The 13,920-nt window shown below is 40.6% G+C and overlaps 1 long non-coding RNA gene across 3 annotated transcripts in view; it reads left to right on the forward strand.

Moving 5' to 3' along the window:
* Positions 1-13,920, forward strand: part of LOC113900423 — a 182,705-nt gene that overhangs the window by 130,927 nt on the left and 37,858 nt on the right. For 2 of the 3 annotated variants that reach the window (XR_003513135.1, XR_003513136.1), the window contains exons 3-4: positions 11,799-11,902; positions 12,467-12,604. The exons of the other annotated variant lie outside the window; for it this stretch is intronic. This is a non-coding gene — a long non-coding RNA (uncharacterized LOC113900423). The remainder of the gene's footprint in view (positions 1-11,798; positions 11,903-12,466; positions 12,605-13,920) is intronic. 3 annotated transcript variants of the gene reach the window in all.

Here is a 13,920-nt window from a genome sequence, read left to right on the forward strand (position 1 = left end):
TTATTATTATTATTATTTTCCCAGCATTCTATTTATTTGTTTTAAATGTTTTGGCTGTGCTAGGTCTTCGTTGCTATGTGTGGGCTTTCTCTGGTTGCAGTGAGTCGGGGCTACTCTCTAGTCGTGGTGATCTGGCTCAGTAGTTGTGGCACACGGGCTTAGTGGTCCCACGGCATGGGTAATCCTTCTGGACAAGTGATCGAATCCACTTCCCCTGCACTGGCAGGTAGATTCTTAACCATGGATCACCAGGGAGGTCCTAAACTAGACATTTTCTAAATAAAAAGCTGATCATGTTACTTTAAATCTTCAACTCAACTCTATGGTCTATGGAATAAAAATACAAACTGCATCCTTAAGATATCTTTAAACATGATATATAATGAATTTTGTGATTTTGTGTCTATGGATTCCCAATCACCTCATCTTCTATGCTACTCTCATTGTCTTATGTTTCAGCAATAATAAACTACTTGTGTTTTCTTAAGATCATATAGGACCATACCTCCACATCTTGGCATGTGGATATTCTCTCAATACCACAGCTGGAAACGCTACTTTCTTCACTTCTTTTTGTTCTTACTCTTCACGTTCCATCTCAAAAGCCACCTCTTCAATGAAGTCTTTCAGACTCTATCACATAACCTTAATTCCCTTCTTACATTCCCATTGTATACTGCACATACCTACAATGTGTAATTTAATTATTTAAATAAGTTTCTGTTTCCCCATGAGACTGAGATTCTTAAGGGTGGGAACTATATAGACCCAATGCCAGATATAGAGTACATTGTCAAGTGAGCAGAAGCTCAATACGTTTGTTGAAGGTTGGCTAAACTTCAATACAGTATTGTCCTTCCATTAGGACAAATGTCCATGTGCCACAATAGCCGTGCAGAATCACAAAGAACATTGAAGGAAATTAGATGATGGTTGTGTGTAAATGCTTCACCACCATAAAATGGTATATTTGTGTGTCATCATGAGAACAACTATTAAAATTAGATATAAAGGCATCCTAAAGCTTTATTAGTTTTCCATCTTTTGTAAGTAAGCTCTAAGTATTAAATTACTTCTCTAGGTATAGAATTTTTTTCCTTTACTATTAGTAATTGTGTCTCTATTTAGAAAAAGTTGTTCAAAACTATTTTGCTATACTTCTTAGAAGAACTTTCATATTAATCTTCTCAGAGTTATCTCCCAAACAAAGGTATTTTAATAACTATGAATAGCTATTTTAAAACTGTAAATAAGATCTTTTTTTGTGGTATCAAGTTCTCTAAAGAAACATACAATGAACTTGTTTATTTGAGAACTGTATTTGGCTTAGACTGATTCCAAAGCCTAATGCTTTTATTTTATTAGCAAAAGTTGCTACATTGTTCTTTAATGTTGTTGTCTCTTGCCTATGAGCAGTCTTTCTTGGTAATGCTGATGGTTAATGAAAAAAGTTATTTGAAAAAGCAATTTCATGCTGCTTGCAGGGGTGTCAGATGGAAAAAGTCAGTCAGAAGTAAAGACAATAATACCCAAAGCCTATGACCAACCTAGATAGCATATTGAAAAGCAGGGACATTACTTTGCCAACAAAGGTCTGTCTAGTCAAGGCTATGGTTTTTCCTGTGGTCATGTATGGATATGAGAGTTGGACTGTGAAGAAGGCTGAGTGCTGAAGAATTGATGCTTTTGAACTGTAGTGTTGGAGAAGACTCTTGAGAGTCCCTTGGACTGCAAGGAGGTCCAACCAGTCCATTCTGAAGGAGATCAGTCCTGGGATTTCTTTGGAAGGACTGATGCTAAAGCTGAAACTCCAGTACTTTGGCCACCTCATGCGAAGAGTTGACTCATTGGAAAGGACTCTGATGCTGGGAGGGATTGGGGGCAGGAGAAGAAGGGGACGACAGAGGATGAGATGGCTGGATGGCATCACTGACTCAATGGATGTGAGTCTGAGTGAACTCCGGGAGTTGGTGATGGACAGGGAGGCCTGGCGTGCTGTGATTCATGGGGTCTCAAAGAGTTGGATACGACTGAGCGACTGAACTGAACTAAACTGAAAAATTTGGTCATTCTACTACACAGTTCATGCCTATGCTTAGTGATCCTTTAAAACTCTGAAATGGGGCTGAGAAAACTAAACTACCTTCTTCACTCTCAAGGGTGTGGAAGAATTGGGGAGGAAAGAGTTAAACCATACATTCCCACTATTAAACAGTTTGGAGTTTCTTCCTTTTAATAGCTAGTGAGGAACATTTTGTTGAAACCAGAGTATTTCTTACCAGATGACTGAGACTTCTGTCTTCTGAGGTAGTTCAGAGGCCACAGAGAAGTGGGGTTAGCCCACCCCAAGACAGCCCTAAATCATTGCTGTCTTGTTTTAGAAATGAATCACTCTTGTTTCACTCTTGTTTCCATGATACTGTGAGAAAAAGAGAACTGGGTTTCTCCTACTAAATTAATCTACATATTGGGACCCAGTTGAAGGGAGAGGATGAGAGAAAAACATGAGTGAAAAGAGAGAGAAGACAGGGAGTAAAGAGAATTCCATCAAGGGAAGGAAAAAATGAAAGGGGGTAGAGGGAGAGGAGATGAAGAGAAAGCACAGGGAAGAAGAAAAAGTGTGTGTATGTGTGTGTGTGTGGAGGTGGGACGGTGATGGGGGTAGATAGGTCAGGTTGGGGAGAAACAGAGGAAGAGGAAAGAAAGTGAGAAAAAGGTAACAGGCCCTATCCAGTGGATTCTCTAGAAGCTTTCACTTCATCAAAATAAGTGGAGGCAAATGAAAGGCTTCCAGCTAAAGTTCTCTCAACATAGCTTTCCTTGAAAATGAGGCAAAATGTCAACCTTTCTACTAGGAAATTTAGTAACTTAAGACACAGTGTATATTGTTCAGATCAGTTCAGTCGCTCAGTCGTGTCCGACTCTTTGAGACCCCATGAATCGCAGCACGCCAGGCCTCCCTGTCTATCACCAACTCCCGGAGTTCACTCAGACTCACGTCCATCGAGTCAGTGATGCCATCCAGCCATCTCATCCTCTGTCGTCCCCTTCTCCTCCTGCCCCCTATCCCTCTCAGCATCAGAGTCCTTTCCAATGAGTCAACTCTTTGCATGAGGTGGCCAAAGTACTGGAGTTTCAGCTTTAGCATCAGTCCTTCCAAAGAACACCCAGGACTGATCTCCTTTAGAATGGACTGGCTGGATCTCCTTGCAGTCCAAGGGACTCTCAAGAGTCTTCTCCAATACCACAGTTCAAAAGCATCAATTCTTCAGTGCTCAGCTTTCTTGACAGTCCAACTCTCACATCCATACATGACCACAGGAAAAACCATAGCCTTGACTAGACAGACCTTTGTTGGCAAAGTAATGTCTCTGCTTTTCAATATGCTATCTAAGTTGGTCATAACTTTCCTTCCAAGCAGTAAGCGTCTTTTAATTTCATGGCTGCAGTCACCATCTGCAGTGATTTTGGAGCCCCCCAAAATAAAGTCTGACACTATTTCCACTGTTTCCCCATCTGTTTCCCATGAAGTGATGGGACCAGATGCCATGATCTTAGTTTTTTGAATGTTGAGCTTTAAGCCAACTTTTTCACTCTCCTCTTCACTTTCTGCCATAAGGGTGGTGTCATCTACATATCTGAGGTTACTGATATTTCTCCCGGCAATCTTGATTCCACCTTGTGCTTCCTGCCCAGCGTTTCTCATGATGTACTCTGCATAGAAGTTAAATAAGCAGGGTAACAATATACAGCCTTGACGTACTCCTTTTTCTATTTGGAACCAGTCTGTTGTTCCATGTCTAGTTCTAACTGTTGCTTCCTGACCTGCATATAGGTTTCTCAAGAGGCAGGTTAGGTGGTCTTGTATTCCCATCTCTTTCAGAATTTTCCATGGTTTATTGTGATCCACACAGTCAAAGGCTTTGGCATAGTCAATAAAGCAGAAATAGATGTTTTTCTGGAACTCTCTTGCTTTTTTGATGATCCAGTGGATGTTGGCAATTTGATCTCTGGTTCCTCTGCCTTTTCTAAAACCAGCTTGAACATCAGGAAGTTCACGGTTCACATATTGCTGAAGCCTGGCTTGGAGAATTTTGAGCATTACTTTACTAGCATGTGAGATGAGTGCAGTTGTGCGGTAGTTTGAGCATTCTTTGGCATTGCCTTTCTTTGGGATTGGAATGAAAATTGACCTTTTCCAGTCCTGTGGCCACTGCTGAGTTTTCCAAATTTGCTGGCATATTGAGTGCAGCACTTTCACAGCATCATCTTTTAGGATTTGGAATAGCTCAACTGGAATTTCATCACCTCCACTAGCTTTGTTCATAGTGATGCTTTCCAAGGCCCCCTTGACTTCACATTCCAGGATGTCTGGCTCTAGGTCAGTGATCACACCATCGTGATTATCTGGGTCATGAAGATCTTTTTTGTACAGTTCTTCTATGTGTTCTTGCCACCTCTTCTTGATATCTTCTGCTTCTGTTAGGTCCATACCATTTCTGTTCTTTATCGAGCCCATCTTTGCATGAAATGTTCCCTTGGTATCTCTAATTTTCTTGAATAGATCTCTAGTCTTTCCCATTCTGTTGTTTTCCTCTATTTCTTTGCATTGATCTCTGAGGAAGGCTTTCTTATCTCTCCTTGCTAGTCTTTGGAACCCTGCATTCAGATGCTTATATCTTTCCTTTTCTCCTTTGCTTTTTGCTTCTCTTCTTTTCTCAGCTATTTGTAAGGCCTCCTAAGACAGCCATTTTGGTTTTTTGCATTTCTTTTCCATGGGGATGGTCTTGATCCCTTTCTCCTGTACAATGTCATGAACCTCCGTCCATAGTTCGTCAGGCACTCTATCTATCAGATCTAGTCCCTTAAATCTGTTTCTTACTTCCACTGTATAATTGTAAGGGATTTGATTTAGGTCATACCTGAATGGTCTAGTGGTTTCCCCTACTTTCTTCAATTTAAGTCTGAATTTGGCAATAAGGAGTTCATGGTCTGAGCCAGAGTCAGCTTCCAGTCTTGTTTTGTTGCTGTATAGAGTTTCTTCATCTTAGGCTGCAAAGAATATAATCTTGTTACATGGCCTTTATTTGTTCAACATGATTTTATTGCTTTTACTTATTATAACTGTATTTATTTTGGCTGTTCTGGGTCTTTGTTGTTGCACAGGGACTTTCTGTAGTTTCAGTGAGGAGGGGCTGCTCTTTATTGCTATTCAGTGGCTTCTCACTGCAGTGGCTTCTCTTTTGCAGAGCACGGGCTCTAGGCACACAGATTCAGTAGTTACAGCATGTGAGCTTTAGTAGTTGTGGCTCATGGGCTCAGTTGCTCCATGGCATGTGGAATCTTCCTGGACTAGGGATCGAACCCCTGTCCCTGCACTGACAGGCAGATTCTTTTTTTTTTTTTAAACTTTACAATATTGTATTGGTTCTGCCATATATCAGAATGAATCCGCCACAGACATACACGTGTTTCCCATCCTGAACCCTCCTCCCTCCTCCCTCCCCATACCATCCCTCTGGGTCGTCCCAGTGCACCAGCCCCAAGCATCCAGTATCGTGCATCGAACCTGGACTGGTGACTCGTTTCATATATGATATTATACATATTTCAATGCCATTCTCCCAAATCATCTCACCCTCTCCCTCTCCCACAGAGTCCAAAAGACTGTTCTATACATCAGTGTCTCTTTTGCTGCCTCGTACACAGGGTTATTGTTACCATCTTTCTAAATTCCATATATATGCATTAGTATACTGTATTGGTGTTTTTCAGATTCTTAACCACTGGGGAAACGTGGTCATGATTTTTAAAATTTAGAATAGAAATAATTTTATTTAAAAGTGGTGACAGTATTAGACAGTATCAGACAGTCCATGAACAGAGCCAATACAAAAGCAAAGTTCATTCCCACCTCCCCACCCTCAAGAATATGATGCCATTTTCAGAAGAGAGGGAAGTCCATGCCTTTCCCCTTTTCTCTTTCTGATATGAATGAACAGTTCTATCCTGAATAGGCAGACTTCACAGACCAAAGCTGACTGAGACCTTATATAGTCAGAATGTGTTAGATGCCTTGCCAACATCCATTTTCCCCTCCCCGGTAGTCCCCAGTTTCTTTCTGGGACTCATGTGATTTTGTGGAAACTGATATACTACCTCCCAGTCAGGGGTAGAAGGGACAAAGCCAGTCATTCCATCCCATCCTCTTAACTGCAGTGATTGAAGCAAAGGTTGATGTGTGAACTGAGCAGACCACACAGTAATTATAGGGGGTTTTCTGGGAATGCTGGAACAAAATTGCTCTCTTTGACACAAAAAAGAAAGCATATGGCCCCAAAAGCTGTGAGGAGCCATCTTGGGACCAGGAATGGAGCCAGTTTTAGGATGAAGCTGACACAGAAAGATGGAAAGAACCCAGGTCTTTGGGATATCCTTGAAGCATTGGCTCAAGCCTCATGTAAAACAGCCCTATCTCTGGATTTGTTAGTTATGTGAACTGATCAATATTCTTTACTGTATTATTTCCTTTCAACCTGGGTGTAACATGAATGTTTGCCTTTCTGTAAGGGGATTATACTGACAGGAAGAGCCATTAGGATGCTTTCTGTTGTAAGTAATGATGCCTGTTCTTTTTAACAAGATCATGGGACAAATAGCAGCAGAATTTTACATTGGGAAGGCACTTCCAAATACTACAGAAAACAGAATGTCTTTTGATGTTGGTCAAGGGATTTCAGTCTGGGATTCTTCCAAGAATATACCTCTTGTCATGGGATGTTAAAGCTTTTTCATGATTAAAACTCTTGACTATTGTGATATACTTTTGATTTATTCATTATCTATGATATGTTGAAGAAATTGGTGTATGATAATTCACTAACTAAAGAGATAGCCTTACATGTAGAGATTAGAGTCATTTGAATTAGGGTAAATACTTTGTATATGAAAGTCAAAGGAGATAGTACAATTTATTTCAATTCCACAAATATTGCTGGAGCTCTTAATTTGTGCCAGGAATCCTTTTAGATCTACAGGTACAGTAGAGGTGGGTAAGAATAGACTTCATTGTTGCCCTGTGGCACGTGGGACTTTAGTTTTCTGACCAGGGGTTGAATCCGTGTCCCTGTAGTGGGAACCCTTTCCCACTGGAAGGCAGATTCTTAACCACTGGACCATCAGGGAAGTCCCTCATTAGCTATTCTTATGAGTAAAAGTAAACAAGTAAAAGAGTAAAGGAAATATCATAATAGAAGTATAATGTAATATATGGTTTGAATGAAGGAGAAAGTCTGTATAATTTGCAGAGGGTGGGAAGAGACAAGATGGGTTACATGGAGCTGTAGCCATTTGAGCTGGTTCATGAAGAGTAGCTATTTCTGCAAATCCAGAATCTTTCTCAGAGCACCCTGTCATTTCTTCCTTAGAAGTTTCTTACAGCCAATACTTATATATGTATTGACATGTTTATGTATTTAGTGGTCTGCCTCACCGAGCTGTAAATTTCAAGAGGTGGGCCCCGTGGTCCACTCTGCTTTGTTCCCAAGTGTATTCCCAACATGAAGCCCAGTGTCTGCTACATAGTATTTAGTCAATAAAAAAATCTGCTGTACAAATAAATGATTAGATGAGTGATGGGTAGCAATAAATACCATTTGTGAATGTCTATTAGTTAACACATATTGTGGTAAGCTTACATATCGTGGGCTTCCCTGGTGGCTCAGCTGGTAAAGAATCCACCTGCAATGTGGGAGACCTGCGTTTGATCCCTGGGTTGGGAAGATCCCCTGAAGAAGGGAAAGAGTACCCACTCCAGTATTCTGGCCTAGAGAATTCCATGGACTGTACAGTCCATGGGGTCGCAAAGAGTCGGACATGACTGAGTGACTTTCGCCTTCACTTATTGAGACAAGCACATTGGTGTTCAGCTTTAATACATTCAGCAATAATACCAGGTAAGTTCCATATCAGCTTTAAAAGGAAGAAATGAAAGACTAGAAGAGATAATGTCCAATGTCATCCAACAGGTACCTGGCTAAAGCTGTGCCTAGATAGGTCTAATTTGAAAGTTCATGCTGTGAATCACTGCACAATATTGCTTCTCATTCACTGAGTAGGTACTATGGGTCAGTCTTTGGACACTCATTATTTATTTTATTTTCTCATTTATTTCTAGCAACAACTCTGTGAGTTAGATATTATTAGCCTCATTCAATAAGTGAGAAAGATTCAGAGATGTTTATCCATTCACTCAACAAATATTTATTATCTGTCAATTGCCAGGCACTGTGCTACTCCTACAGATATAATGATGAGACAGTTAGACTTCATCCCTGCCCATGTGGAGCTTATGGTCTAACAAGGAGCCAGTGAAAGTCACTCAGTTGTGTCTGACTCTTTGTGACCCTATGGACTTACAGTCCATGGAGTTCTCCAGGCCAGAATACTGGAGTGGGTAGCTGTTCCCTTCTCCAGGAGACCTTCCCAACCCAGGAATCGAACCCAGGTCTCCTGCATTGTAGGTGGATTCTTTACCAGCTGAGCCACCAGGGAAGCAATAGGAAGTTAGAGAGTGGTCAAGTGTGCAATAGCAAGCTGTGAGAAATGCTAGGAGGGAGAGTCAGAGGATGTTGTATGAGGACAACATGGCTTCCGATGGGGTCCACTTGGTACCAAAGTCCCCCCGCAAATAATACTAGTCTTTTTCACTTTAGTGGGTAAGACTTGCACTGGCAGAGAGGAAGGGCAGGCATGGCCCCCAAAGTGCGATTATCCAGCATTGTCAGAGAAGGTAGGAAGACGTGTATAGAAAGTATATGAGTATTGGAGGCTCAGAAAATCGTGGAGTGTTGGATATCTAGTGAGGGATTGTCCTTAGTTCAGAACACAATGGGGAGCGATCCAAAAGGTTTTGAAGGAGTCTCAATCTGAAGTGTGTTTTAGGGAAGAGTAATTAAAAAAGAAAAAGAGTAATTTAAAACAGAGAGAGAGAAGAGAGAGACAGACTTATTGGGTAGTTTAACATGGCACAGGCAGTACATGAGTTTCTATTCATTTTATATCTATTCTTAGTGCATTAGTTAAGATGTAGGTTTAGCTGACAACACAGGGCTTTAAATAAGATAGAAGCTCGTTTTTCTGTCACAAAGAAATTGAGTTGGCAACCCTATTCCAGGAAGCTGTTAAAGGCTCTTTAATTGGTGTTAAAGGCTCTTCCACTCACCTCAACTTGGCCAGAACTGAGTGTGTGGCTGCAGTCAGCAGTTATGAGGAGGACTGTGTTTTTGTTCAGTCACTCAGTCGTGTCTGACTCTGTGATCCCATGAACTGCAGCATGTCAGGCTTCCCTGTCCTTCACTATCTCCCAGAGTTTGCTCAAACTCATGTCCACTGAGTCAGTGATGCCATCCAACCATCTCATCCTCTGTCACCCTTTTCTCCTCCTGCCCTCAATCTTTCCCAGCATCAGGGTCTTTTCCAGTAAGTTAGTTCGCATCAGGTAGCCAAAGTATTGGAGCTTCAGCTTCAACATCAGGACTGATTTCCTTTAGGATTGACTGGTTTGATCTCCTTGCAGTCCAAGGGACTCTCAAAAGTCTTCTCCAGCACCACAGTTCAAAAGCATCAGTTCTTCTGCACTCAGCTTTCTTTATGGTCCAACTCTCACATCCATACACGACTACTGGAAAAACCAAAGCTTTGACTAGACAGACCTTTGTTGGCAAAGTGATGTCTTTGCTTTGTAATACGCTGTTTAGGTTTGTCATCGCTTTCCTTCCAAGGAGTAAATGTCTTTTAATTTCATGGTGGCATTCACCATCTGCAGTGGTTTTGGAACCCAAGAAAATAAAAGCTGCCACTGTTTCCACTTTTTCTTCTTCTATTTTCCGTGAAGTCATGGTACCAGATGCCATGACCTTAGTTTTTTGATTTTGAGTTTTAAGCCAGCCTTTTTACTGTTATCTATATTTTTTGATGGCTGAGTGCCCTGGGGCAAAAATCTATAGCTATGGAAAAAGGGGCATGATTATTAGGGGATGGGCAGCAGTCCCTGCCACACTCAGTGTGTTTCTCTTCTGAGAATGAGAGATTTTGGTGATTCATTCACTCCTGTTAGAAAAAACTGAATTTAAAAATGTTGATGATTTTTACTACTGATCAAAATTTTTTTTAATTGTTTGTCACATACTGTAGAAAGCTATACTAAATTTGACAGCTTTTAACTCTGTTAATATCCTCCAAAACAAAATGCCTTTGAATACTATAGATAACTGTCTAGAAAAAACTAGGTTTTAAAATGTTACCTGAAAAATGGTAAGCTAAGTTATCCATGATACATTTTTATGTCCCCAAGACTGAAAAAGATACTATCTGACACTCTGATATTAATATTGGTGTAGCCACTATGAAAACAGTATGGAGGTTCCTTAGAAAACTAAAAATAGAGTTGTCATATGATCTGACAATTCCACTCCTGGGAATATGTCCAGAGAAACCCATAATTCAAAAAGATACAGGCACCCAATTGTTTATAGCAGCACTGTTTACAATAGCCAGGAGATGGAAGCAAACTAAATGTCCATCAATAGATGAATAGATGAAGAAGATGTGGTATATATACACAATGCTGCTGCTAAGTCGCTTCAGTCGTGTCCAACTCTGTGCAACCCCATAGATGGTAGCCCACCAGGCTCCCCTGTCTCTGAGATTCTCCAGGCAAGAACACTGGACTGGGTTGCCATTTCTTTCTCCAATGAATGAAAGTGAAAAGTGAAAGTGAAGTCGCTCAGTTGTGTCTGACTCTTAGCGACCCCATGGACTGCAGCCCACCAGGCTCCTCCTATTCAGCCATAAAAAGGAAACAATGTCATTTTCAGCAACAGAGGTGGACCCGGAGATTATCATACTAAGTGAAATAGTCAGAAAAAGAAAGACAAATATTATATGATATCACTTATACTGTGGTGTTGGGGAAGACTCTTGAGAGTCCCTTGGACTGCAAGGAGATCAAACCAGTCAATCCTAAAGGAAATCAATTCTGAGTATTCATTGGAAGGACTGATGCTGAAGCTGAAGCTCCAACTTTGGCCACCTAATGCAAAGAACTGACTCACTGGAAAGGACCCTGATGCTTGGCAAGGCTGAAGACAGGAGGAGAAGGGGACAACAGAGAATGAGATGGTTGGATGACATCACCTACTTGATGCACATGAGTTTGAGCAAGCTCCAGGAGTTGGTGGCGGATAGTGAAGCCTGGTGTGCTGCAGTCCACGGGGTCACAAAGACTCAGGCACAACTGAGCGACTGAACTGAACTGATGTGTGGAGTCTAAACTATGACACAAATGAACTTGTTTGAGAAACAGAAAGACTCAGAGACATAGAAACAAACTCATGGTTACCAAAGCGGGGAGGTGGTAGGAGAGGCAAATTAGGACTTTGGAATTAGCAGATGCAGACTACTATATATCAAATAGATATATACTATGGTTTCTCTTCAAATTGTATAAATTTTTCGCCTTTTTTAGATAACCAACAAAATCCTACTGTATAGCACAGAGAACTATCTTCAGTATCTTGTAATAAAACATGATGGAAAATATTATGTATATATATGTGTAACTGAATCATTTTGCTGTGCACCAGAAACTAACCCAACACTGTAAATCAATTATTCTTCAATAAAATTGATATTATTGATATTAATATAATATCAACGTTGTTATATGTTCTATTAATATGGCATATGTTTTCTGTTTCCCTTAATTTCTCATTAAAAAAATGACAACTCATCACCAGATTGAAGATATATAATTGTTTTCACCAAACTTAAAGAAACAGCACTCAAGAGAAAATGCCTCTTACTGTGTATGAGATGTTCCCACATCAGCAAGTTTTACTGTGTGAGTTGCTTCTGCCCTGAACTCTGACAGAAAGGGGACGGATGGGCAGATGACGGAATAGATAGACTTCTTAACGGTGCAGTGGACAGTAACATATAGTTCTTACTTCATTGATTAAAGCACATTTGCTGATCTGGACAGGCCTTAATTTTAGTTCATTTTCCTGTAACTATTTATTTGATAGCTCATTAATTGCCTCTGAGCGGAGAAAATGTTTCCTTTAAGAAGGTTAAACAAAGAGTTTATTGACATAAGTGAATTGGTTGAAGAAAACATTATTAAATAAAAGACACTTATTTAAACACCAAATTAATCATTTAAAGGCAAATTAGAGGTCATATCTCCTCCTAACTAAATAATGTTAACCAGTAATGAGATATCCATTTTAGATAAAAGCACATTTGCAGGTTCTGGCTGCTGGCTTAACTGTGCTTTGGTTTTCCAAGTTTACTCAGAGTCCATAATTACATTGATGTTCTAAATTTCAGTATTTTGAAATAATGTGATGTAGTTTTTCATTATATGATTTAAAAAAAAATTTAAAGCTTTTCTTCATGCCAGCAGAAGAGAAGATGTGCTCTGAGAAGACTTCCATGGTGGATATGGCCTCGCCTTGGGCTCTGGCTCTGTTTCCGAACTTGTCACACAGACTGGTGCATGAGCACCCTTGGTACTGCCCTTGTCTGTCAAGCTGGGCCACAGGTAACTTTCCAACATTTTAGCTGGAACCACACCTGCAGCTCTGTCAGAACTCCTCTGTGTAAGTTTCAGAGGCACAGTGATTTTGGTTTGTTAGAGGTAGTGCTGTCATGAGGTCGTCTGGTATTTTAGGTTTGTATTTTTTCCCTCCAGTTTGGGGGTGTCCCCACTGCCTGCCCACATCCAGCCCTCAGACCCTCTCTCGCAGCCACAGGGGCAGTGCCCCATGCACCAATCCACCGCTGGGCTCACATTAGCTGGCCTCCCCATCACGATGACTGTGGAGTGTTGACAGGCACCATAGATTCACACTCCAGGCTCTTCTACTGCGAATCCGATGCTGATGCCAGCAGCTTTGTTCCACACAGTGCTGAAGTTTCATTTGTAGCTAGACAGGAGTCAGGAAGTTGAAGGTTAATCAAATCTGATGTTAGCCCACCCCCGTTGGATATGACCATCAGATGGTCCAGCAGATTCCACTTTTTGTCAAAATATTTTATTGTGCATATGTGGAGGAGATGCAGAAAAAGACTCCCAATGGGCCTATTTTTGTGTGTCAGTTCCTATCTGATTTTTTAGCACTATTTGAGTCAATTAATCATTCTTGCTGTCATAATAATTGTTTTGATTCAGCAGGTTTTAGCAGTGAATACTTCTTTTCGTAACTTATGCTGACCTTTGTTTGGGGAATGATTTTTGAAGGCATGGGACTAAATTCAGGTTTTACAGCTCTGAGATAACTCTTGGAAATATCCAACAATCTAAGCCTCGATGTTGCCACCACATACTAACTGGAATTATGATCGCCTCCAAATCCCATTCTTCTCCCCACCACATTACTCCTTTCTCTTTTCAGTGAAAACAGGAGAATCTGTTTATGACAAATTACACATCAGAAAAGACTTATCTCTATGATGTGGGTGGGCAACATAATTTAAGATTTTACAGGCTTAGGCCTAACCCATTATTTTAAGGATAAGAAACAGTAAAGGGAAAAGTTGGTTCAAGCAATCCTGATACCGCTCATTAACCGGGAGACAGAAAGGAATAAATGAAGACTTTTCTGATTATTTCAGGTCCTCTCTCCCACTTCCCCACTCCACACACCCTACCCGCTTCAGACATTTAGACGAAGGAAGAAAGGCGCTTTGTGATTAAGGTTAATCAAGTTTCAGTACAATTTTTTTTTTACAAACTAGAATCACACTAATCTTTTTTTCTTGCTCTAATGTGTGGCTGTTGAAATCCTCAGCTGTGATAAATTAAGCTACTTATTAATCTAATTATCGTACATTCATCCTAGAAACTTTCATGTGACT

Source organism: Bos indicus x Bos taurus, chromosome 10 (genome assembly GCF_003369695.1).
Source record: "Bos indicus x Bos taurus breed Angus x Brahman F1 hybrid chromosome 10, Bos_hybrid_MaternalHap_v2.0, whole genome shotgun sequence".
Taxonomy (NCBI): Eukaryota; Metazoa; Chordata; class Mammalia; order Artiodactyla; family Bovidae; genus Bos; species Bos indicus x Bos taurus.